The 24,801-nt window shown below is 47.3% G+C and overlaps 1 protein-coding gene across 3 annotated transcripts in view; it reads right to left on the bottom strand.

Moving 5' to 3' along the window:
* EPHB1 (EPH receptor B1) overlaps window positions 1–24,801 on the bottom strand; it is a 754,401-nt gene that overhangs the window by 30,290 nt on the left and 699,310 nt on the right. Inside the window, exon 17 of one of the 3 annotated variants that reach the window (XM_069213562.1) lies at window positions 7,813–7,971. The exons of the other annotated variants lie outside the window; for them this stretch is intronic. The gene's annotated coding sequence lies outside the window, so the exon portion shown is untranslated. The remainder of the gene's footprint in view (window positions 1–7,812; window positions 7,972–24,801) is intronic. 3 annotated transcript variants of the gene reach the window in all.

Genomic DNA, 24,801 nt, shown 5'->3' on the forward strand with positions numbered 1-24,801 from the left:
GGGGGCATGTTGGGCATGGCGGGGGGCCTGGCGGGGGGCCTGGCGGGGATGGGGTGCATGTTGGGCATGGCGGGGGGCCTGGCGGGGATGGGGGGCATGTTGGGCATGGCGGGGGGCCTGGCGGGGATGGGGGGCATGTTGGGCATGGCGGGGGGCCTGGCGGGGGGCCTGGCGGGGATGGGGTGCATGTTGGGCATGGCGGGGGGCCTGGCGGGGGCCTAGCGGGGATGGGGGGCATGTTGGGCATGGCGGGGGGCCTGGCGGGGGGCCTGGCGGGGATGGGGTGCATGTTGGGGCTGGCGGGGGGCCTGGCGGGGATGGGGTGCATGTTGGGGCTGGCGGGGGGCCTGGCGGGGATGGGGGGCATGTTGGGCATGGCGGGGGGCCTGGCGGGGGGCCTGGCGGGGATGGGGTGCATGTTGGGCATGGCGGGGGCCTGGCGGGGATGGGGGGCATGTTGGGCATGGCGGGGGGCCTGGCGGGGGGCCTGGCGGGGATGGGGGGCATGTTGGGCATGGCGGGGGGCCTGGCGGGGGGCCTGGCGGGGATGGGGGGCATGTTGGGCATGGCGGGGGGCCTGGCGGGGGCCTAGCGGGGATGGGGGGCATGTTGGGCATGGCGGGGGGCCTGGCGGGGGGCCTGGCGGGGATGGGGGGCGTTGGGCCACTGGAAAGGAAAATGCTGAGTAACTTGAACGTGGTATTTCTCCCTCCCTGTACGTGTCACATAGGTCCGCGCCCATGAGAAGATTGGGATTTGGCGTGCCATCGCCAAGGAAGTCCGGGGCCTGGGGGTCCACCATCGACGGGGCACCCACTGCCGCAAGAGGTGGGAGGACATCCGCCGCGGGACCAAGAAGACCGCCGAGTCTCTGCTGGGGATGGCCTCCCAACGTAGGCGGGGTGCCTGCCGTCAACTGAGCCCCCTGATGTTCCGGATCCTGGCGGTGGCCTACCCTGATTTGGATGGGCGCGTGAGGGCAGCACAGCAGACACAAGGGGGTGAGTAGAAGCATCATCTACTCTGTTGTCGTGCAGTGGAGGTGTCTGGGTGGGGGAGGAGGGCTGTGGGTCCCCCTAGGCCAGGGCGATATCTGTAGGCTGGGCACCCCCGTAAGCCCCTGTGTCCCCAGCCACCACCCTCAGTAGTGTGTCAGTACAGCCATCCCTGGGCCGTGTCATCCATGGGTGCAGTTGACAACTCTAGGCGTGTAGGGCATGTTCCACGGAATGCGTAGCGGACCCCAAGTGCGCAACTTAGTGCAGGGGGCATCTGTGTCTGTCATGTCCGCTAACTGTACCGGAGATCCATGTACTCAATATCCCTTTATTTCTCTCTCCCCCCCCCTTTTTGTTTGTCTTTCTGTGCTTGTGTGCATCAGCATCATCAGGCGGAGGAGAAGTGGCATCGGGGCAGGAGGGAGCTGCATCTCACATGGCCCAGGAGGGCCATGCCACAGAGTCAGACTGGACCAGTGAGACGGAGGGCGAGGGGAGCTCCACGACGGGGACGACTGGAGCATGCAGCGACACGGACACGTCCTCGGAAGGGGGCTCCCTTGCGGGGGTGGCACCATCCGTGCCCCCCGCCATTACAGGTACAGCCGCCACCCAGCGCACCATCTCCGCCCTCCCAGCAGCCCCTCCGCGTTCGCCCCGTGCCCGCTCTGCCAGGAAGCCGGGCATCTCCTTCGCCCCAGGCACCTCAGGCCCTGCCCCTGTTACCCCCGCTGCCCTCAGTGAGGAGGTCATTGACCTCCTCCGAACGCTCATTGTTGGGCAGACTACCCTTTTGAATGCCATCCAGGGGGTGGAGAGGGAGGTTCATCGCAGCAATGCGTACCTGGAGGGCATTCATTCGGGTCAGGCTGCCCATCAGCGATCGTTCCAGGCTCTGGCCTCAGCACTGACGGCAGCCATTGTCCCTGTCTCCTGCCTGCCTCTACTAACTCCCTCCTCCCAGTCTCCTGTTCCTCTGCCTGTCCCACCCACACCATCAGACCAGCCTGCACACACCTCAACACCCAAGAGAAGCTCATCCAAACATAAGCACCACAGATCACCCAGACATTCACACACGCAACATTCCGATGCAGACATGCCAACAGTCACTACCACCTCTGTGACCCCCACCTCCTCGTCTCCCTCCTCCCTCCCTGTGACGTCTACACTCACACCTCCATTCAACTCACCATCAGCCAGTGTTTCCATCACCAGCACACCCTCCACTCCAGTCCGCACACGTGCAGTCACCACCCCCACTGCCATTTACACGTCCCCTGTGTCCTCTCCCACTGTGTCTGTCACCCCCTCTTCCACACCACACAAACGCAGCCACCCACCCACCCAACAGCCATCCACCTCACGACAGCCTATCCCTCCTGCACCTGCACCCAAAGACAGCAAACGTGACTCACCTACAACCACATCCTCTCCCTCCACTCCCATTCCCACTGTACCTACCACTCTCCATTGTCCCAAGAAGCTCTTCCTCGCCACTACTAACTTCTTTCCTGACCCTGAGCCCCCCCCTCCTTCTCGTCGGGGTAAGAAGAGCACCTCAGCCACCACCAGCCCTGCAGCCCCCTTGACAAGGGTGCAGGGGTATTGGAGCCCGCCAGCCCGCATGTCTGGATCTTCACCCAGCAGCAAGGGGACAGCCAGCCCACCCCCTGGGAAGAGGAGCAGAAGGCGGAAGGGGCGCCGCAGGAGCCCGCCTTCTACATCCCCCCCGGACACCACCCAGAGACAGTCACCAGCCACAGCTCCAAAGGGAGGCAAGGGCCACAGGCCGACGACTAAGGAGGGCAAGGGCAGCAAGTTGGAGAGGTCAGGCAGCAGGCCTGCTGCCCAGGAGGAGCCCACAACCCCCATAGCCGCTGGCCCGGGAGAGCCCACCACCCCCATAGCCGCTGCCCAGGGAGGACCCAGCCCAGCTGGCCAGGAGGGCCCCACCACCCACAGCCCAGGTGGGCAGTGAAGGAGCACCATCCCCGCTGCCCAGGAGGGCACCACCATGCAATTAGCAGTTGGCCATAGACCGTCCGCCGTCTCAAGAACCGCTGAACTGGGCCCCGCCGTCTCAAGAACCGCTGAACTGGGCCCCGCCGTCTCAATAACCGCTGAACTGGGCCCTGCCGTCTCAAGAACCGCTGAACTGGGCCCCGCCGTCTCAAGAACCGCTGAACTGGGCCCCGCCGTCTCAAGAACCGCTGAACTGGGCCCCGCCGTCTCAAGAACCGCTGAACTGGGCCCCGCCGTCTCAAGAACCGCTGAACTGGGCCCTTCAAGGCAAGAACCGCTGAACTGGGCCCCGCCGTCTCAAGAACCGCTGGACTGGGCCCTTCAAGGCAAGAACCGCTGAACTGGGCCCCGCCGTCTCAAGAACCGCTGAACTGGGCCCCGCCGTCTCAAGAACCGCTGAACTGGGCCCCGCCGTCTCAAGAACCGCTGAACTGGGCCCTTCAAGGCAAGAACCGCTGAACTGGGCCCCGCCGTCTCAAGAACCGCTGGACTGGGCCCTTCAAGGCAAGAACCGCTGAACTGGGCCCCGCCGTCTCAAGAACCGCTGAACTGGGCCCCGCCGTCTCAAGAACCGCTGAACTGGGCCCCGCCGTCTCAAGAACCGCTGAACTGGGCCCTGCCGTCTCAAGAACCGCTGAACTGGGCCCCGCCGTCTCAAGAACCGCTGAACTGGGCCCTTCAAGGCAAGAACCGCTGAACTGGGCCCCGCCGTCTCAAGAACCGCTGGACTGGGCCCTTCAAGGCAAGAACCGCTGAACTGGGCCCCGCCGTCTCAAGAACCGCTGGACTGGGCCCTTCAAGGCAAGAACCGCTGAACTGGGCCCCGCCGTCTCAAGAACCGCTGGACTGGGCCCTTCAAGGCAAGAACCGCTGAACTGGGCCCCGCCGTCTCAAGAACCGCTGGACTGGGCCCCGCCGTCTCAAGAACCGCTGAACTGGGCCCCGCCGTCTCAAGAACCGCTGACCTGGGCCCTTCAAGGCAAGAACCGCTGAACTGGGCCCCGCCGTCTCAAGAACCGCTGAACTGGGCCCCGCCGTCTCAAGAACCGCTGAACTGGGCCCCGCCGTCTCAAGAACCGCTGGACTGGGCCCTTCAAGGCAAGAACCGCTGAACTGGGCCCCGCCGTCTCAAGAACCGCTGAACTGGGCCCCGCCGTCTCAAGAACCGCTGAACTGGGCCCCGCCGTCTCAAGAACCGCTGAACTGGGCCCTTCAAGGCAAGAACCGCTGAACTGGGCCCCGCCGTCTCAAGAACCGCTGGACTGGGCCCTTCAAGGCAAGAACCGCTGAACTGGGCCCCGCCGTCTCAAGAACCGCTGAACTGGGCCCCGCCGTCTCAAGAACCGCTGAACTGGGCCCCGCCGTCTCAAGAACCGCTGAACTGGGCCCCGCCGTCTCAAGAACCGCTGAACTGGGCCCTTCAAGGCAAGAACCGCTGAACTGGGCCCCGCCGTCTCAAGAACCGCTGGACTGGGCCCTTCAAGGCAAGAACCGCTGAACTGGGCCCCGCCGTCTCAAGAACCGCTGGATTGGGCCCTTCAAGGCAAGAACCGCTGAACTGGGCCCCGCCGTCTCAAGAACCGCTGGACTGGGCCCTTCAAGGCAAGAACCGCTGAACTGGGCCCCGCCGTCTCAAGAACCGCTGGACTGGGCCCCGCCGTCTCAAGAACCGCTGAACTGGGCCCCGCCGTCTCAAGAACCGCTGGACTGGGCCCTTCAAGGCAAGAACCGCTGGCCCTTTGGCAGACGTGGCAGGGCAGGATCTATCTCGGGCAGGGCTGCAGGATGTCCTCTGGCCAACTTGCCTCCTCCAGTGGCAGTGGGGTCTGTTATGGACTGTTTGGACTGTGGCTTTGCTCTCCCCAGGATGGCCCAGTGGGCAGGCCACCCACTGTATGGACTGTATGGACTGTGGCTTTGCTCTCCCCAGGATGGCCCAGTGGGCAGGCCACCCACTGTATGGACTGTATGGACTGTGGCTTTGCTCTCCCCAGGATGGCCCAGTGGGCAGGCCACCCACTGTATGGACTGTTTGGACTGTGGCTTTGCTCTCCCCAGGATGGCCCAGTGGGCAGGCCACCCACTGTATGGACTGTATGGACTGTGGCTTTGCTCTCCCCAGGATGGCCCAGTGGGCAGGCCACCCACTGTATGGACTGTATGGACTGTGGCTTTGCTCTCCCCAGGATGGCCCAGTGGGCAGGCCACCCACTGTATGGACTGTTTGGACTGTGGCTTTGCTCTCCCCAGGATGGCCCAGTGGGCAGGCCACCCACTGTATGGACTGTATGGACTGTGGCTTTGCTCTCCCCAGGATGGCCCAGTGGGCAGGCCACCCACTGTATGGACTGTATGGACTGTGGCTTTGCTCTCCCCAGGATGGCCCAGTGGGCAGGCCACCCACTGTATGGACTGTATGGACTGTGGCTTTGCTCTCCCCAGGATGGCCCAGTGGGCAGGCCACCCACTGTATGGACTGTTTGGACTGTGGCTTTGCTCTCCCCAGGATGGCCCAGTGGGCAGGCCACCCACTGTATGGACTGTATGGACTGTGGCTTTGCTCTCCCCAGGATGGCCCAGTGGGCAGGCCACCCACTGTATGGACTGTATGGACTGTGGCTTTGCTCTCCCCAGGATGGCCCAGTGGTCATGGAGTCCCCTCGTGGATCTGGCGTCGTGTACTCAAGTGGCTGAGGTGCCCCCCCTTCCCTTCCCCCTGAGGTGCCTGTCCTATTTTCTTTCTGATGCCCCTGCAGTGTTCTCTCCGTGGAGTTCTTGTCGTGGGACTGGGCCTTGCCCCTTTGCACAGGACCCCTGTGATCCACGGACAGTGGTTGGACTACATTTAGTAGCTGTATATATTTTGTACATAGTTTATTTCAATATATCTGGCCGTTTATGATCTCTTCTTTTGGTCTTTGCATTATTTCGGAGGGGGGTGGTTTGTGGGTTGTGACAGTGATCTGTGGGAATGCATTGATGTGTGTGTTGTAGTGGGTGTGGGTGGGTGGGTGTGTGCCGGTAATCTTTTCCCTCCCCTGTGTCGTAGGTGCAGTACTCACCGATGTCTTCCGCGCCGCCGGGCGTGCTCCTGGTATATGAGGAGGAATAGGAGTGCGGGGATGACCTGCAACTCTGGCTCCATACTGCCGGAATCTCCCGTGGAGTGCGTAGAGGTGAGCGTTTTCCCGTTCGTAGTCTGTTTCCGCCGTGTTCTTATCGGCGGTGCTCCCGCCCCGGAAAAGGTGGCAGATTGGTGGGTCGTAATAGGGTGGGCGGTACTTTGTCTGCCGCCGGGCTGTTGGCGGGAACCGCCGCGCTGTTTGTTTGTACCGCTGTGGCGGTCGGAGTGTTAAGTTGGCGGGCTGTGTTGGCGGTTCCCGCCAGGGTCAGAATGCCATTTTTAATACCGCCGGTCTGTTCGCGGTCCGACCGCCGCCTCTCCGCCGACCGCCAGGGTCAGAATGAGGGCCTATGTTTCTTATAAATGCTATTTTTATTGGGGGGTTCTCTAGGGGCTGTTCAAAGCATTACAGTCATATTAAAATATTTATGGCACGGAAATGTGCCCCAAAATGCTTTGCAAGACATTACTTTTACATAACATTTTTGCTCATAACTCAGCCTGTGATGGCCCTAGGGCAATGAAACCACATTTAAATCATTGACCACAATGTGTGCCTTATCTCTACATCATCTCTGGGTCCCCACACTATATGAGTGGGGACTACAAATTAATAACCCCTACCACCATTTTTTTTTTTACTTTCTTGTGGCTGGGACTTTTGTTTTTACAGTTGGGAGAATTTATGTTTTATGGGTCTTGTTTACAATATCATTGTGATAGTTCTGCTAACCTTGAAAATGTGTAATGCGCTATGCTCTATAGGGGCTAAATATATAGTTACACTGAATTACTTTCTTCCTTTATTTTTTGATGTGGTTATGCTCTCTAAGGACTGATTGCATGGTTATATGACCATGTTTCTTCCAAATGCTATTTTTATTGTGGGGTTCTCCAGGGGCTGATCTGAACATTGCAGTCAACATATACTTATGTATTTGCGGCACAAAAACGTGCCCCATATTGCTTTGCATGGCATTACTTTTACAAAACGTTTTTGCTTATAACTAATGCCAAACATCTACTTCTGACAAAGGTTTATATGATAATTGTATTTGCTTTAATAAACTCTCTCTGTTGCAATTATGACAATAATTCAGGCCAATTTAACATCCTTACTATGACTGTGTGAAAACTCTTTATATGTTTGGGTGACCCTTCTAGTTAATTTCTTTCATTAATCCTCTGTTGCTGTCTTGTGTCTTTTTTGGGGAATTGTGCTAGCCACTCTGATGGTAGGGTGATGAAAGTGTTATTATATGGGAAATAGCATGGATGAATTAAAGTAGGATGCTAAATGGCAACCTTTTCATTTTTTTACTGCAGATAGGGGAAGAAGGTAAATTGAAGTACTTTAGTTATATGCAGGGCCACTGGAATTATATGGTAGGAAAAGACGAAATTATGAGGCAGGGTTGACTAATTTATGTGGTGAGAAAAGTCCAGATATGAATTTACAATGCCAATATCTCTAAATCAAGCAAATATGAGACCTATTGTTTTGCAAATACATGTTTTTCTAGGAACCACAGTACACATTTTGACTTTGGGGATGGGCAAACATATACAGCTATTCCTTGTTTGTCTTTTAGCTTTGGCATAGAGCTAGCTGTGTACTCTCTCAACAGCATCATGTTTTTAAAAAAATCATATTAAAATACATACATTTTATGTATACAGGGACTTCGGTCACCCCTTAGTATCCATTTGTCTTTCACATTTGCTTCCTCCCACCACATTCGGAAAGTGGGCCTGCTCCCTTCAACTGATGGCTCTCTTCACTCTTAGTGATGGTATTAGGCTTGTGCACATGTTGACAGCCACCTAAAAAGTACTTCACATTAGCCTCAGGACTAACACAGCATTCTCTATTTATTTCAGAGACTTGCAGCAAAAAACACATACAAAGTAAATAAAACAATAGTCACGTCTAAAACAGGGTCACAATTCTACTTTTATTGTATGACTTTTTTTATGCAATGCAATTTTTTTCAAACACACACACCACTTTTAAATGATATCAATTTTAATTTTATATATTTAATGGCTAATACCTATGTTTACTACAAAATAATTTAGGGTGAAGGCTTGCAGAGGCTAACCCTATTGGCTTAACCAATGCTTTTTTAAGAAATTATACGTCTATATGTATATTTTGCTACGTATTTTATGAGCTTTAAACGTTTTGATTTACTAGCTGGTCAGTTACTTTGTACCGTGGTTTCTTTAAGTTGCATTAACTGCTTGTGATATGGAGGAGCGTACACGAGTTGCCCGTTTTCGAGCTTAAACTTCGAATGGAATCAATGAACGAAAAAGCCTGGAGTACCCGAATATGTTACTCATGTTGTGAGAATAACGTTTAGCAATCTGTGGCATAGAGTAGAATTGATGGTTAATGTGAGAAAGTGTTGCTTTGTTTAAACGTTTCTGAATTAGACAGCAGTCACCTTTATTCACGTGGGGATTTTTAAGTTAACTTTTTAAATATTTTCTACACAAGCACAGGCCCCAGAAGGAAATTGCCCCAGAAGCTCTTCTACAAACCATAAAACGTTTTTCCTGAAGATGGCAAACACATTTCTATGAATCATTGTTTTCTGTAGTAATGTTAGCTAGCAATGTCTATTTTTTTTCAGCACCGACTACATAGTGCAACTGACCTTGCCAAGACAGTGCCTGAGTGGCTATGCTATAATATTGATAACATGTCACGGTCCCCACCAGCCCTTGAGCCATTTTTCTTCAACTGCTTCACAGAGGGAACATGAAGGAGTAAATTCCAGATAATTTTACCAGGCGACAGAGGAAGTATTTTGTTCCTCAATGGTTCAAGGGTTTAGGATCAGCACTAAATCTGATGACATTAGGTCTTAGTCCTGGAAGGGGGCCAAATGAATAATTCTGAGATCTTGGTATATTTAAGGGAATCACAGTAATCCCGGCGAAATGAGAAACACTAGATGCCTGGCAGATGTTCCAATTAATAGAAGGCACCTCAATATAACAACTCAAGGAAAACTCTATTGCCTCCAGCCCCCTAGTTTCCACAGTAAGCTCCTCTGGACCTTCAAGATACTGCGGACAAGTGGAATTTAAAAAAAAAGGGTATTCTGGGAGTGGTGAGAAGATCTCTGTGGAATATTTGCAGTCGATACATGAGGGTGGGAGGAGAGGGGGACTGACTGCATTTGAAAGAAGTCTGTGGTTGCAGAAGAAGATAAAGACTACCTTGAATGCTAGACGCAGCATGAAGTCTGACAAAAGAAAGGTTTTTTGAGTACAGGATGTGGAAAAACTATTATATTCAGAAACAGGTGATCAGATAAATAAAGACAAGTCAGGGATTGTGGCTCTATATATAGAGAGAACACTCTTACTACTTCGGAAGCCATCAAGTTGTGATAGAGGTTATCAGCTTTGTTCAATGATGTTGCACAAAACCTCTAATAAACTGCTGAACTCACACTCTTATTTGTTACTCTTAGGGTAACCTTAGGAGAACCTCCACATGTGGCACAAAGTTAAACTAAAAGACATCACTAATCATTTCACCAGCTCAGTACTAAGAAACTCCGACAGCTCTAACACAATCCATCAAAAACAATATGAAACTGGCAGTCTCCAAGACAACTGTGAAAGGGACACATCAGTAAACTGAATGGCTCACACAATCCACCATAATCAGTATGCCACAAGAGAAAGAAAGACAATAAGGTTGTACCCTCATCCCACCCCCAAAGGACACAATTAGAACAGTCAATAAAAAACTGAAAAAGTACCCTGCAGAAACAAAGATTTATACTGATCTCTTAATATAATCAGTAACTGATCCAACTAAGTCTTCCTAAATGAACTTAGTTGTTGCACCTTGCAATATTGTAACTAGGGGTGGGCGGTGAACTGTGCTCCACTTGCAGAGTTTGTGGAGTTTTTCCCACTCTGCGCTCCACTAAGACTGCAAATTTCTGAATAACTTCACGCAGTGGAGTGGAGCGGAGTTTCTTCCTCGCTTGCACCCGTCAATGGGGAGTTGGTAAATGGGAGCAAGGAAAGTGTTACTCAAGACCACCTCCCGGTGAGATTTCTCATCGCTGGCGGCCGCAAATGGTTGTGACTGCTCACGTTGAGAAAGCTTCTGTTTCCGTTGAGGTAGCTGCCACTCAAGTATAAAAAATCAACTCAAGCGGCAGAAAAGAAGCAGTGCCCTCTAACGCTGCACAGGCTGCCATTCGCGCTGATTTTTCAGCACGGTACAAACACCTGGAGGTAAAAATTTGTGCGAATGGCACTACCTAACGCACTCCACCGCTTGCGGAACTCCGCATAGTGCGGCGGAGTTTTTTGGGCACTTCGCAGAGTTCTGCAAAGCGCAACTCTGCAAACTTCACCCAGGCCTAATTGTAACATTTAGATGAAGTAGGAACAGGATAAGGGTAGTGATAATGGACCTCTGAACATTGTTAACAAAAACATCCAAAAATACAACCATTATGAACACTGGGAAGCATTCTGGAACAAAATTCTGTCCTGGCTCAACGACAAAGCTGACCCGAGGAGGCTCAAAAGAATACATACTCCAGAGTGGGCTCGAAAGACTCCTTAGCTAAAGAGTTTGTCAAGAAGCACCTGCCCTGGACTTTGATATGAACCAACTTGAATCTCAGTATTATCTTTGATGTATAAGTATGAGAGGCTTGGATGTAAAATACACCCTCTGAATAATTTGTGCATTATTCCTGTCAATAAAATTAAAATGAACCGATGGACTTTGTAAATTGAGGGCCGAGCTGGTCAATCAACCCATGAAACACCCTTGTTTTAACTAACATCCTATGCTGGTGTTTGGTTTTACTTATTTGCAGACAGATCAAAGGCTAGATTGGCAAAAATGAACTTAATAAAATGCTTGAATGTGATTTATCAAATAATCTCTCGTTTATCTCGGCAAGATTATGCTTGCACAGGGTAAAGATGAAGGATGGAGCAATGAAGCCGGAGCTATCTATAGAAGCAGAATTGGGTTGACACACGCTGCAATACAGCATGCAACAAGGAGATAGAAGGGGATTAGAGAGCAAGTAGAATGTCAACATTGGAAGTCATTTTGACCATGAGCGTGTTGTCAAGGGATTTTCACTTTCCATGTAATTACAAAAACGACACACACAGACAAACTTAAATCTTAGGCACAGGACAAAACAGAAGATGTACCAGGCAGATGGCTTGCACCTTGTTTAAGTGAGAAATACTTTACCTGATGCAGCAGATACTCTGTCAGCTACCTATTTTTAATTGTAATTGTATTTATATAGCACTTGCTATCCCTGACGAGGTGTCTTACTATTGCTGTTTTCGGCGAGTAGCACGCCACTCCGGAACCCAAAAGGATTAGTGTGGATTAATATAGGGAATTATGAGTTAATTTGAGCAGTGGGCACGTGAGTCTGTTAGATGGACTGAATAGAATAATGGAGGGATAGAAGAGGAAAGAATCTGGAAAGTGTTCATTGGTGGAACATAGTAGTAATATGAAGTTTGGGATGAGTAAAAAGAGAGATAATGCAAATGGAACCATTTGACGCAATTAGTTCAGATCACACCAGGTTGACCACTTCCATCAACACACTCAAGACCTTACCACATGCAGTGGATTTACTGCCTTGGGAATACAGACCTGCCAATCCCTGACATCTTGTGCCTCACTAAATAGTTGGAAACATGTTGAGGCATTGTTACAGTCTTCTCTTTAAAGTGACTTAGACTCAAGAACCTATGTGCAATTCTAACACAAATGATTTACATACTATGTCGTTGGATATGGTCAGGTAGAGATTTTAGTGGTTACATATAAAATAGTGTCTAATACGTGACTCGAAAAATGAGGATAGATGTTAAAAGATTGCTTGTATGAGACACAGTTAAATCTAAACAGAAGAACTATGGAATACTGCTGTAGGAATGTTACTGATATGCAGTTTAATTTTGGACTACGATGCAATTAGTGATATTAGTCAGTTAAGGCCATATGGATCATTGGGGTAGTCAAAGATAAAGCTTTCAACATCTAAGGAGTGTACTTCTGTTGTCTGTTTTACCTCTAAGGCAGTAGGCATTATCTGAGTGGAGAGGGGATTCCGTAGTAGTCATCCTAAAAACTGGAAAGATCTACAATATAATGTGGCGTGGGGCATGGGTGAAGCTAGTGAGTGGAGTTTTGCAGAGGCTAGTGTAAGTTAAGGAGTATGCCACGTGATTAGAGCAGATGCATTTTTAATTTTAATTTTACTCTCCTGTTTTTTTTCACACAAGTAAAGGTCAAACACTATGGCGGTTCACCTTAAATGTAAGGATGAGCAGATAGCAGTAAGCTTGATATTTGGCCGAGGCCATACTAACTGTTAACGTGGATATTATATGAAAGTAATGGGCCAGATTGCACTGCGCTTCAATTCCAAAAGGCAATCCTGGGCAGCTAATCCTAATCTAAGACTCTCTCCGGAGCTACTGGTCCACACAGCAACCGTTAGGGGTTACCCTCCCACACAGCATCTCTGTGGAGCTACCTCATCCCTGGGTGGTTACCAGTGTGAGCAGCATCTCTGAGGGGCAGACCTTAATGCAGTATCCATGAGAAGCTAGCCTTCCACACAACATCCCTAAAGAGCTGCTGTACCATTCATTACCCCCAAAGAACTTCCCGTCCACATATCAGAGCAAAGGCCTCAATGCAACCATCACAAGTAGCTAACCCTTATAACATAATTCCTGAGAAGTTACATTTACATTCAACATCACTGAAGAATCACTCTTCCATGCAGAACCCCTGAGGAGCTTTATAACCGCATAGGGTGTCTGAATAGGACACAGCACACTTAAAGTGCTACATAACAAACAACATCCTCTGATCAGTCACCTTTTTACTCTGAATTACCACAACGATTTTCTCCTATGCAGAATCCCAAGGAACTGTCATTTCACAAAATATCCCAGAGGACAGTCGTTCCAAGCAGTAGTGCCTCAAGGAGAGTGACTGTGATCTGAAGTGAGGGCAATAGTCCAGCAAAGGGAGTATTTCAAATCAGCCCAAAAAATATATATATGTGTAATCCATTTTCTTGCCAGCTTGTAGGACTGTCATGCGCTGGTGCCACGACATGAAGAAGAATGAGAAGGGGGAAAAACGGAAACAAGAATGATGGCAAAAGAGAGAAAACAAAAGCAACAGAGCCAAAATAAAACAAATGAAGAAAGGAAAACATCACTCCAAGAGGCAGCAAATACAGAGAATGGCAAAGTAATGAAGGAACAACCTTCGCCTACATCCATCGTTTCCATTACATTTTAAATTCAGGACTACAAATCCCAGAAAGCAAAAAATAAACCTGTACGGGATAAGCTTCTCATTCGTGGGCCTCGACAAACTGAGAGCTTTGCAGCACGGGTGTGTCTTTAGGCCAAGCCAGGCAATGTTCCCCTTTTCGTGTTTTATTTCTCAGTGGTGAATGAAGGGATATTCAGGGCCACTGAAATTATGCAATTCTGCGGCTGCTGCTTTTTTCTCAAAATTATTAATTTGCCTCATTTGCCACATAAAGCATCATCTGCTTCAAAAACGGGGATTTTAACCAAAAAAAAATCTAATTCAAACGGATCAAGTTACTGAAAACACTTTAATGTGTGTTGGTGGGCAGTTCAAGGCCTTTCACAAAGGTTAACTGATCCTCTTTCAGTTGACTATTTCTGTATTTGGTTGTTAACTTGATATTAATGAGGTGAAATGTTTGCTCAGCCAGTATTATCATGTGAAAGCATTACAAAGTAATCAAGTAGCACAATAAAAAAAATTGCCGCATTATGCCTCATAATTTGTCTTTTCTTTCTGCAAAATGTGTTGCTCCCCTGTCTCATAGTTCCAGTGGCTCTAGCAGTATCGATGGAAACAGGCTTCTACGGTGGCCTGTGGCTGAAAGTATTCCGGATCACGTGTGACATGTTCAGCCGTTCCTCCTTTTTTAAGACCATTTAAGCATTCTACCACACTTAAATTCCGATTTACGATTTTCAGATTTAAACCACAGGTATCGGCTTTCTATTGGTTGGCAGTGCACTTAACAGTTGTGTTTTTACTGTCAGAAACAGAGAGGTGGGCGGCTGGGGTGGATCGACATCAGAAGGGGGGTGCTTTCGCTACTCGTCAGTCATTAGCAGAAACATCAGTAATGAGAATGGATCAAACATCGTCTTCACACGTTTTCCCGCATCTGACAAATGAGGATCCCATGGGGCACGCTGGGATGTTGTGGGGGAGGTGAAATCCAAGAGGCAACTGCTTAGTGTAACAATTACAGGGGCGTGGGGGGGGGGCTCCAAGGGGCACCGAAGGGGTTAGGGAAGCGCCACTGAGGGGCATGTGGAGAAAGAGAGATGAAAGAAGAAGCCTGGGGGAAGATGGGGTGGGCGGAAGACAGGTAAGCAAATAAAAAGGCTACATGGAAAGACAGGGGGGCAGAAGGGTCGAGAGTGAAGTGGGTAAGAATGGAAAAGGCAAGAACGGAGAGAAAGAAGTGGGCGGAAAAGCTGAGCGAGGAACAACCGAAGAATGGGAGAATAAATTAGAAAACGCAAGGGGGAGTGTTAAAGAGAATGGAGAGGGAGAGCACGAGAGAAAGAAGGAAAAAAGATGAAAGACAAAAAAGAGTAAGAAAGCGATGAAAAAGAAAAGGGAGTAATAATATGTATGTAGAATGTAAGAACCTACAAAGTGGACGCGACTTCATTTCGAATAGAGATGCCAATAGGAGGTTGGCGGAAGGAGGGAAAGACTGGCTTAGGGTATGAGGAGACCAACCGATCAGGCGATAAATTCAGCTGCCTAATACAGACTCTCTACCTGGTGGAGGAAATGAAGCTTCCGGGTGCACAGCCCCACGCCTCAAAGTCTCAGGTTTTCCTCCCAGATTCAGAAAAATGCAGAAAACTAATCTTTTCCAACAGTCATTCAACCTACATACCACATGCTAGCTCCTAAACAGCGGTCTTCCACCAGAATTTGCAAATTATGACCAAGTTATGATTCCAAGTGATCCTTGATAAGGTCCCTGCTCCCAGGAAAACCTTTCATCCATGGGCATAGGTTTCATTAACACTGCAAGTGCATTTGCAGTGGGGTTCAGGGTTATGAAGGTGCCCATTGCATGTCAGGTACAGCTATCGGAAGGGGGGGAGTGTGTGTATGGGTGGTGAAGTACGGCACTTGTAACAGGTGGTGTACCTTAAACATGTGTGTATCATGCCTTTGATATGCCTGTGACGTGTTAATGGATTCCCATACAACAAACTGGTGGTTGCCACACAAAATTGTGGTTTCTTATCATGTTACCTTCATTGAGTTGAATGTGATGTCCTCCAGGGTGTTTTCCCCTGCAGTCCAGTAGTCTTCCTGCTCAGGTGTTGGGAGGACACATTTGTTTCCTGTTGGTCTAACAGATTCTACAGAGAAAGCAAACACGAAACTGGTTTTGTGTGGTTTAGTCAGCTATGCCCCCCAGACCTGCCTGAAGATCCCTTTCTAAAGCTTGTCCAGCTTGTCACACTTTCAGCCAACATACATTTTTTCATTTGAGTCTCCCATTTTTAGGGTCGAGCACAAAGCGCTCCGTCCCTAGCGTAATATCTCTGTGGGCTTTTAACCACACCCATGTAGACCCCATCAGTTTGACTGGTTCGTGGGCTTGCATTTTAAAATTAGCTTGATTTAGTTAGTGAAAGGCATGCATACGTCATGCCTTTTCCGGTGTTTAACCTGCCTCAATAGCAGCGGCCAACTACTGAAAACATACGAGGCTCCACTTTTTAGTAAGGTTTCTGCACTATTTTTCTCTTTATTTTTTAGGCAGCGCGATCTCGCTGGGCAGTAGTAGAGTGCTTTACATGACATCAAACTTGTTACATGGATATTTGCACTTTTGCCGGTTACATGGATAAGTGCACATTTGTCTATATGTTTCACTGGGAGCGAACTTGTGTTTCCTTTTGTGTGTTTGCTTGGCGCTCATGGCAGCCATCGGCTCGCTTGTGTGAATCTGTATTACTTTTCAGTTTATCTGGCAAGAAAAGTCCGGTTAGGAGTTTACAATGCTAATAGCTTTAAATCGAGTAAACGCGACACCCATTGCATTGCAAATGCTTGTTGTCCCTGGTAGTTGGAAGGTGTCTGGAATCTGAAGTTAATCCAGCTTGGATGTCTGGCTGGATACCACTGTGATAGGCATTACATTAAATTTGGGACTTAACTGTCCCCTTCATCAAGAAAGCTATTGATGAAATAATGGAGCTGGGATTGTATTTATTTGTTTCCTGAATTATTTGTTGTCATTTTTATACCATCCTGATTGAAAACCCTCATGGAGATGTGATGAAAGTGGGGGTCTGGGAGAAAAATAAGGTGAGTAGTCATTATATGTTAACCACGTATATGGTAGTCATTTTATTGTAACCGATAGATAGATGAAAGCTTTCATAGAGGGTGAAAACATGAAAGGTGTGGAGGAGGCAATATCATTTACTTGTTGTGGGAACCCAATTCAGGGGACGCTAAAGCTGAATGAAAATCTTATGCTGCCTATGAAAAATGTTATGAAAGGGGATTGGCCAATAAAGATCATGCAGTTGAATGAAAGTTCACCTAAGAGTGAAGAGGTCTAAGATGCATTTGGGGGCTTTATTCTGCAGACCTCTCTGGATTATTTTTTATATCCTGGTACTCAAACTTGATTGGACCAGATCTCTTAGTTTTAGATAGGTAGGCCACATTTGTCTAGACCTTGTCAAACGCTCTGCTGTGTTATGGCAAAAAAATAAAATAATTTACACAGCTTATTGATTTAGTATCAAAGGCGAGGACCAAGCCTCAGCAGTGGCTCCTCCGCTATGGTGGAGGAGTGTTGCCCCCCACCAGCAGCAGCAAAACTTTAAAAATAAAACAATAATAAACAATTGATTTATTTTTAAAGGGGCTGAGCCATAGGGATGATGAGCATGGATGGGGCGTGGTGTGCATTCTCCTCAGTGTGCATGTGTGTTTGGGCGGCCACCTCAGGACGGCCAAACACACATGCGCACTGAGCTCTCTCCGACGGGCACTGTGTTGCTGGGTTGGAGAGAGCAGGCACAGGATCCCAGTCTGCCTGGAAGCACCAAGTCAGGGCACTCCGGCCAATCCTAACGCTGCTCTCTAGCTGCCAGAAGCATGAGAGCCATGTTAGGATTGACCACAGGGCAGGCTGGGAGCCTTTGCCTACAGTGCAGCCTAAAGACCGGCGAAGCGGCAAGGACTCAGACTTAAGGTACTTTTTTTTTTAATTAAATTTTTTAATTTATTTTGCTGTCCCACACCCACACATGCACCACCCCACCCCTTCACCGTGCAGTGAGCTGCGACTGCCGAGCCTAGTTCTCTGGAAGAAACCATGTTACTGTGAGCTGCCCTAGAAGAAGAGGAAGCTCTACTGCCCACTGTGGAAAGAAGCCGACCTCTGACCAGGCAGACAAAAGCAAGACCCAGCAGATGGATGGCTAACCGAAGGTGATGTTGGAGAAAGAAACCACCCTGGAGATGCAAGGATTTGGCAACTAGCCTTGCTAGAATCAAATCAAAGAGATCCCCTTACCCAACAGGGCTGCATACATGCAGGACGCTTTTAAGGACATAAAAAGTGGCACACTCTTTTACCCTTCGTAGGAACCCACACCCCTCATTTGCAGCCCTAGACGAACATGTTAGGTTTTTCCTATCCCCCTCAGTCTTATATAAGAATATTCTTGAGTAATGTGATCTGTCCCGATTCCAAAATGATTTGATTCATCTTTCCATCATTTCCACTTCTTGAGATAGGACTAATATCACAGTATTGATTGAGAAAATATCATTCTACAACAATATTGTATCCAGAGTATCGACTACCAAAAAATCACAAAGGCAAATATATATGGATAAATATTTGCTATTCTTACCTCCACATCTGCATACCTTGAAGGTAACTATAACACCAAGGAACATAGGGAGGGAATTAAGAATAGCACAGGACTGATTATTCTTTGGAAAATCTTGTGTGGAATTTACTGCGCCTGCTAAATACCATTATGCCACATTAAGGAGTTTACCAGATACAGCAATTACCTCTTATTAGAGTTTCTGCCACTGCAGCGAGGCATCACATGTAACTGTGACATTTATCACCACAAAATCACACTTTGCCTCTTTTCTAGGCATTTCCCCCAGATATATTGCGCCCGGTTCTTCCTGACTAAATATATCAGGGAAAAACTCTAAAGGTGCGAAAATTATTGCACACCTAAAAATTCTGATCTCTGCCAAATTCCTGTTTGTGTAGAGATAGGAAGTTGCAGCCTGTCTTGTAATCAGGCTCTAAATCTTACCTTACCGGTAGACACTTGCAACGTTTTCTGACAGTATTGCATTATCATGTACAATGGAATTGTTAAAAGCTTTGTGGTAGTTTGTTGACTCTAGGTGGTTTGGGTACCGTCTGTTTTTAGTAATTTCCTTACTTTACCTGGCATTTGTTGCATAAATGTATAAACATTTCATGGGGTCCTCCTAACACTGGCTGTGAATCTGTGCAGAGAAGTGTTTTAAGGAATTATTCGATCCTTCAGCTTTTACCGCCTCTTCCAAAAGGCCCACTGTGCACACCTATCTCCCTTACCCTTCTTTCCTGTCTGTACTGCCACCTCTCCTCTTCATCTTTTTTTTGCTTTCCCACACTTCCACATTTCCAATCCAAATGCTCTTCTCTACACATCTGCCTGCACTTTCTCCCATGACCCTCTCCTCTACTGCAACTCTCATCCATGCCTGCCTATCTTTATCCCATGTAAAATCCCATGCTACACCTTGATGTCTCGCCCTGATCCAGGCTTGAAAATAGCAACAGTCATTGTCTCAGAAAACATGAGCTTCATGTCTTCCAGGACTACCGAGCAGTCAACTAGTCCAATGTCATGATGGCCCCTTCATCCAGTCCCACTGTTTTAGCTAACAGTGAGTTCTTGGGCTTACAATTTTGGTGTATCCATTTAGGATAAGCCAGACAAGCCCAAACATGCAGAATAATGTCAGATAGGTAAAGGGTGACTGAAGGTGACTCTCATGACAAATGGGCAACTGCACAAATAGTGCCTCATGCTGTTATCACAGATATAAATCTTAGAACAACCTCTCCATTGGAGAAAAATTCTCACAGTATTTGACAGCTTGCTACCTGATTGCCTTATGTTTAATCGTAGGCTGTTCCACTTACCTCACAAATAGTATTTCACAGTTCTTCAATTCCTGTTTTTATTTCATATAATATATATTCATTTTTGCAATTAGCTTAATTCACTGCTGTGTCTCTTTCTTAATAGATAACATGGCAAACTCTGCGCTACACATCCACTGGCGGTGCCATCTTCTGTGCCTCGTCTGCCAGACCCCTCCAACAAGGGAACCACACACAACTATGCCTGCCTACTTCTGCTCTACGTAGCCAGTGTCCCAGCTCTTCTAGTAATTGGTTCTACACAATGCTTTTGATAACCCAAGATATGAGGCATTCTTATAACCTGTTCTGGATTTTTAACAACAGCACCAATCGGGATGGTTTGAAGGTCCGAAAGGAAGGATTAAACGTAGAACGTTTTCAGACAGGTCTTATAGAGAATCAGGTCAGGATAGTGGTTTGGGGTGTATCTGAACTTCCATTACGATCATGTATAGTCCAGTGGTCAACAAATTATGATTCTTGAGTTGAATAGAGCTCTCGGACTAGCCAGATGACCAGGATTACTACGTAACAAACTTTAAATAACCATTTTGAAAAACCTGCCTGTGGAAAAAAAATCTTTCGCTTTGCCTGAGAGTAGGCACGTCCGGGTACTGGTATTTCACAAGTTCCCACCTGGGACAGTGATAATGATCAACTGTACCAGTCACCAGATAAGTAACTCTGTAGCTGAATGGCTGACTCCGACTATGAAATCAAGTCAATGACAAAGGGGGGCATAAAACACCAACAGAGTCCAGTTTACAAGCACAGATTGTGGTGAATTCAGAGGCCAAAAAGGTACCAGTGCCTAGGCGATGCTGGACAGAGATGTGGATGCACCCAGGCGAGGACATTTTAGCCTCAGGTTGTTAAGTGTGAGACCTTTGTGTATTATGCTACATATAGTCTTTCACATTACATAAATGTTATTATTCAGTTGTAGGTCACCATTGAACCACAATTAATTCTAGTACCTGCAGGTTTCTTCCACAACATAATTGTTCTAATTTTTATAAAAATTAACTCAAGGTAACAATGTGCATAAGCACTGTCCTTACAAATAGATGGTTTGTGGTTTTTACTGATATGCGGAGGAGCTTAGATTTTTTACAGTAATTGTCAAACACCTTATTTCAGAAGGAAGGACGCATCTTCTCAGCAGCAAACCATCATGTCCTGGATGCCACAGAAATTGTCTGAAGAGGATATGTGGTAGTCTTCAGACGAAGTAAGAGACTACATATAGCACACTTCTAGACTTGAAATGATTGGAGAAGAGGTCACACCTGCGTTTATCCACTCACTTTACAACTGATAAGTAAGGAGATTTGTTTTAGCTCAGCTTTATCACCTTCTCTAAGCGCATCCGATGGACATCTAGGCATGGCTGGTTGCACCGAGCCAGGACTCTGGACTTTACCTCTTGAAATGATTGGAGTGCATTAAGGCCAGCACTGGCTGTATTTCTGTAATGAGCTCATATTAAAATTGAATTACATGTCAGGAATTCAAATACAATGCTCACTGGCAAACCGATAGGCCATGCTTTTGAAAGGCATGACTTGATCTTTTGGCTTTGCTAATGCTTGTTGTCGATGCTGAACAAAAAGAAAAAAATTCGTTCAGTGATGTCGGCTGTGGAAAGATACAAGTCATCCAATCAGAAGGATTGTAAAGAAGCAATACTCTAAGGCAGGGACAAACACAAGAGAAAAGAAGAAAACCATCAAACAAGTTTGACATAAAAGCCAACTACAACTGAGCAATAGGCTGACACAAGGCCTCCTAAAAATACTGGTATTATTCAGTAGGCTTTCCATGACAGCTAAAAGCTTTCCTTTAGCGAGACATAAAAATGATTTGACCGAAACCTGAGACTCGACCTGTACCACAACGCAAGCACGAAATGAACGGAGAAGGGGTTAGCCAGTCTAATCCTACTTTGGACAAGCAGCTGCTACTTATTTGAGCCCGGCAGATGATAATATAACAGTCAGAATACCTCACCTAAGAACTAAAGCAGAATACGGTCACCCTCCTAATTCTATGATCTGTGTTGTTGCAACGATCTACTTTTGATGAAATATTTTTCTGCCACCGTTGTAAAATTCTTGGCAGGAGACTGCATAAAGATTAGAAATCGTTATAGTGTCTTGCCAAGGAAATCCCATAGGTGGCAGGTAAGAAAAATAAACAAAGCTCTTTCCAGAAAGAGGTGTGAAAATGTGTATGAAAGATTAAACTCAATGATGTGGGACTGAGCTCCACATTTCTCATTTGAAACACAAAACGCACTAATTGTACTTAGGCTTTACAGGTCTGTGGTCTAGCGGACAATGCAACAAAATGCGGTGGTCAGTGACCCAATACTATTGTTGGTCTGGCCTGGAGTCTGAGTTAAGAAAGAGCGCATACCTAGAACCCATTTCCAGAAAGCTTACAATAAGGACACTTTAGAAAGAGCTCTCCTGGACCTACAATGTAAGTCCAAGAGTGCTCTATTCATGCCGCTGTTTCATGATATTCAATATGTATATGAAGCCTGCTTAGATTCGTTTTTTACAATTTTAACTTATGTGAATAGCCTGAAAATATGACCTAAATCTACACCTTCTGAACATACAGTGGATACCCCTTACTTACGCTAAAGAAGCAACTCATATCATGGACTTCCTAGGGCAATGCCAATTTGCTGATGCATCCAAAGGAAGCACTTTATGGTCAAGACTTCCTGGGCCATAACACTAAAGCTGATACACATCCTTCTGGCAACATAGACATGACACTCTCTGGGATGCACTCACTGTAGCTGATGAACACCAGGAATGAAACATCCCTATATGATGGACTTCCTCGGACATGGACACTGCAGCTGGCTATACCCAGGGAACTTTTTATACTTTGGACATTTTGTGAACTAAGGACCACATCTGGTTTACACAATGGAAATAGCAATTCATATTTGAGGTTTGCTTTGGCTGGTTGTCTCCTGGGAGAAAGCAATGGCCCAGATCTATAGTTACTAACTGCAGGGGCATGATATATGGAGCTGGTGTAGAACATGAATGATTTTAACATGAATATTTTGTATTAGGTCTTTGCTTTTACTGTTGTAGGACCTAGATGCTGCAGTTGTGTTCGAAAATGGGGTCTAACGAACCAAATCTTTTGTCACTGTGAGATGGTTTAGTAAATGCCTAGCACGTCATGCCTTGCACTTCAGCATTCTAGCCTGTTTCTACAATCTCTTGATTTTCTAATCACAATGTGTGAAGAGATTGCTTTCTCACGAACATTCGTAAAATTACCTTGCATTTAGCCTTTGGCCAGGGCATTTTTTAGGGAGACTGAGGCTGAAGAAACCGCAAATGTAAATATATCTTACTCTTACATTCCATAACTGGGGACTACTTACAAATGTGAGTCACATATTAGAGCAAAGGGACCACAGGTTCTCCAACACGTCTTTGGAAGATTGTCCGCTTTTCCTGCCCAGCTGACTTAACTCACTGTGGAATGTAGCCTAGCCTTTAAAGAACATGAGGAATACATGAATAAAATCTCAAATGGCCTGTTCCACCTTAGACTCAATGGAAAGATCAAGAAATTCCTGCCAGCCACCAACTTACGTTGAGCCATTGCACATTGTTTGCTTTCTGTTTCACATTAAGTATGGCAATGCATTTATCCCGTGTCTTTTGAGCAATACTGATAGTCTGTCCTTCACACAGCTGCCCGCATGATCATGGGTTAGAAAAATATGATCCCACTACTCCAAACCATTGAGAATGCTGATGTCTACTCCTCTATATAGACATCAAATTTAAAGATCCCTGCATCATCAGTAAGCGTGTCGAGAACAAGACTTCTGATTACCTAACAGTGAAGCTCACCATGATGGGCTGATCTCGCAACACATAGAGCTCCACTCTGGCTAGACTAGAACCCATGAAATGAAAGAGAAAAAGACAACGAGCAAAGCCTTCTAAAACTGTGCCACTAAACTGCGGAAAAAGCTTTCTTTTAAATCTGAGACTGGACCCCTCCCTCCATCACTACAGGGAATAATGAAATTCCTCAAATTAAAAAACTCTCCTTTTGAGACAAATCTTGCATTTCCCAAGATAATTCTTAGCCTTTACTATGCGCCATAACACTCCCATGAACTCCAGCTATTCTGCATGTCATCACTATTACCAATGTGCCCAGGCACTGCCAGGCTTCTATATCACAGTGCCATGTAAAGCACTGTGCCACTTCATAGAAACTTGAATAAAATGGACTGCAGATATTTTTTTCCTACTACATCTTTGGGATTGATCCAGAATCAGATGTCAGTGAAGAACATAAAAGCAAGTCCTAATTACAGCACACCATCCATAAATGCGGTGCCCGCATGGCACTGCCACATGAAGGCATCTAATCATAAATCGGCGTTAGTGCTGATCCTGATGCTAAGCCAGGATCAGGCACTGAAAAGAACAGCTATTAGTGGAGTCTTTAAGGCGTGAGATTGTGGCATCTTCTCAAAATGTTCTCTTTTCTTTGTGTCGGGCATGACACCATCTCTTTAAAGGCTGCGGTGACCGCTGTCATCCTTTGTCACACTCAGTTCCATTAGCTCTGTTCTCTGTACCTTCCAGCATACTCATATCCTATGAAGCAGAATTCTTGTGTGATCCATGGCACACACTATCTCTGTACTGCCCTCCCCACACTATTTATTCCACTTAGTGTTTGAGGGCCTAACCTGTGCTATACACAGCACACTCACACATGTGCACGCATAATCTATCTCTCTCTGAGCTGCTTTATCTGTTGCTGCAAAGTTCACTCTTCTCAAGTTTCTTTCTTTAGTTTCTAAGTTTGTGCTATGCAAGATAGCTACTCTGATCTCCTCTGCCATGTTGTGCCAACCTTGTATAAGTAGATGGCCCAAAATGTTCAGATGAACAAATCTTGCTTCTTTAGCATTAGTGGCGTATTTAGAAGGAGGCAGGATTTCTTGCAGGATAGTTAAAGCATTCCATGGACGTTATGTGTGATGTCCTACCCTTCGAACACTAGTAAAACATGTAAGAAGCCCAAAGGACGGACCTAATAAAAAAACTGCTCACTTTATTCCAGAAGGACCATCCATCAACCCCTGGCCCAAGAACTGTGACTGGAGCAGCGTGCAATATTTTAAGACATTAAGGAGTCTATTCCAGCACTTCAAGGCTACCCGAAGCCTCCCTCCCTTAAACATGAGTGTACGGGTCCACATTTTATGGCCTAATGGCAGCACCTCACCCAGCCACACTGGTAGGGGAACGTTATGCTC

Source organism: Pleurodeles waltl, chromosome 11, assembly GCF_031143425.1.
Source record: "Pleurodeles waltl isolate 20211129_DDA chromosome 11, aPleWal1.hap1.20221129, whole genome shotgun sequence".
NCBI lineage: Eukaryota > Metazoa > Chordata > Amphibia > Caudata > Salamandridae > Pleurodeles > Pleurodeles waltl.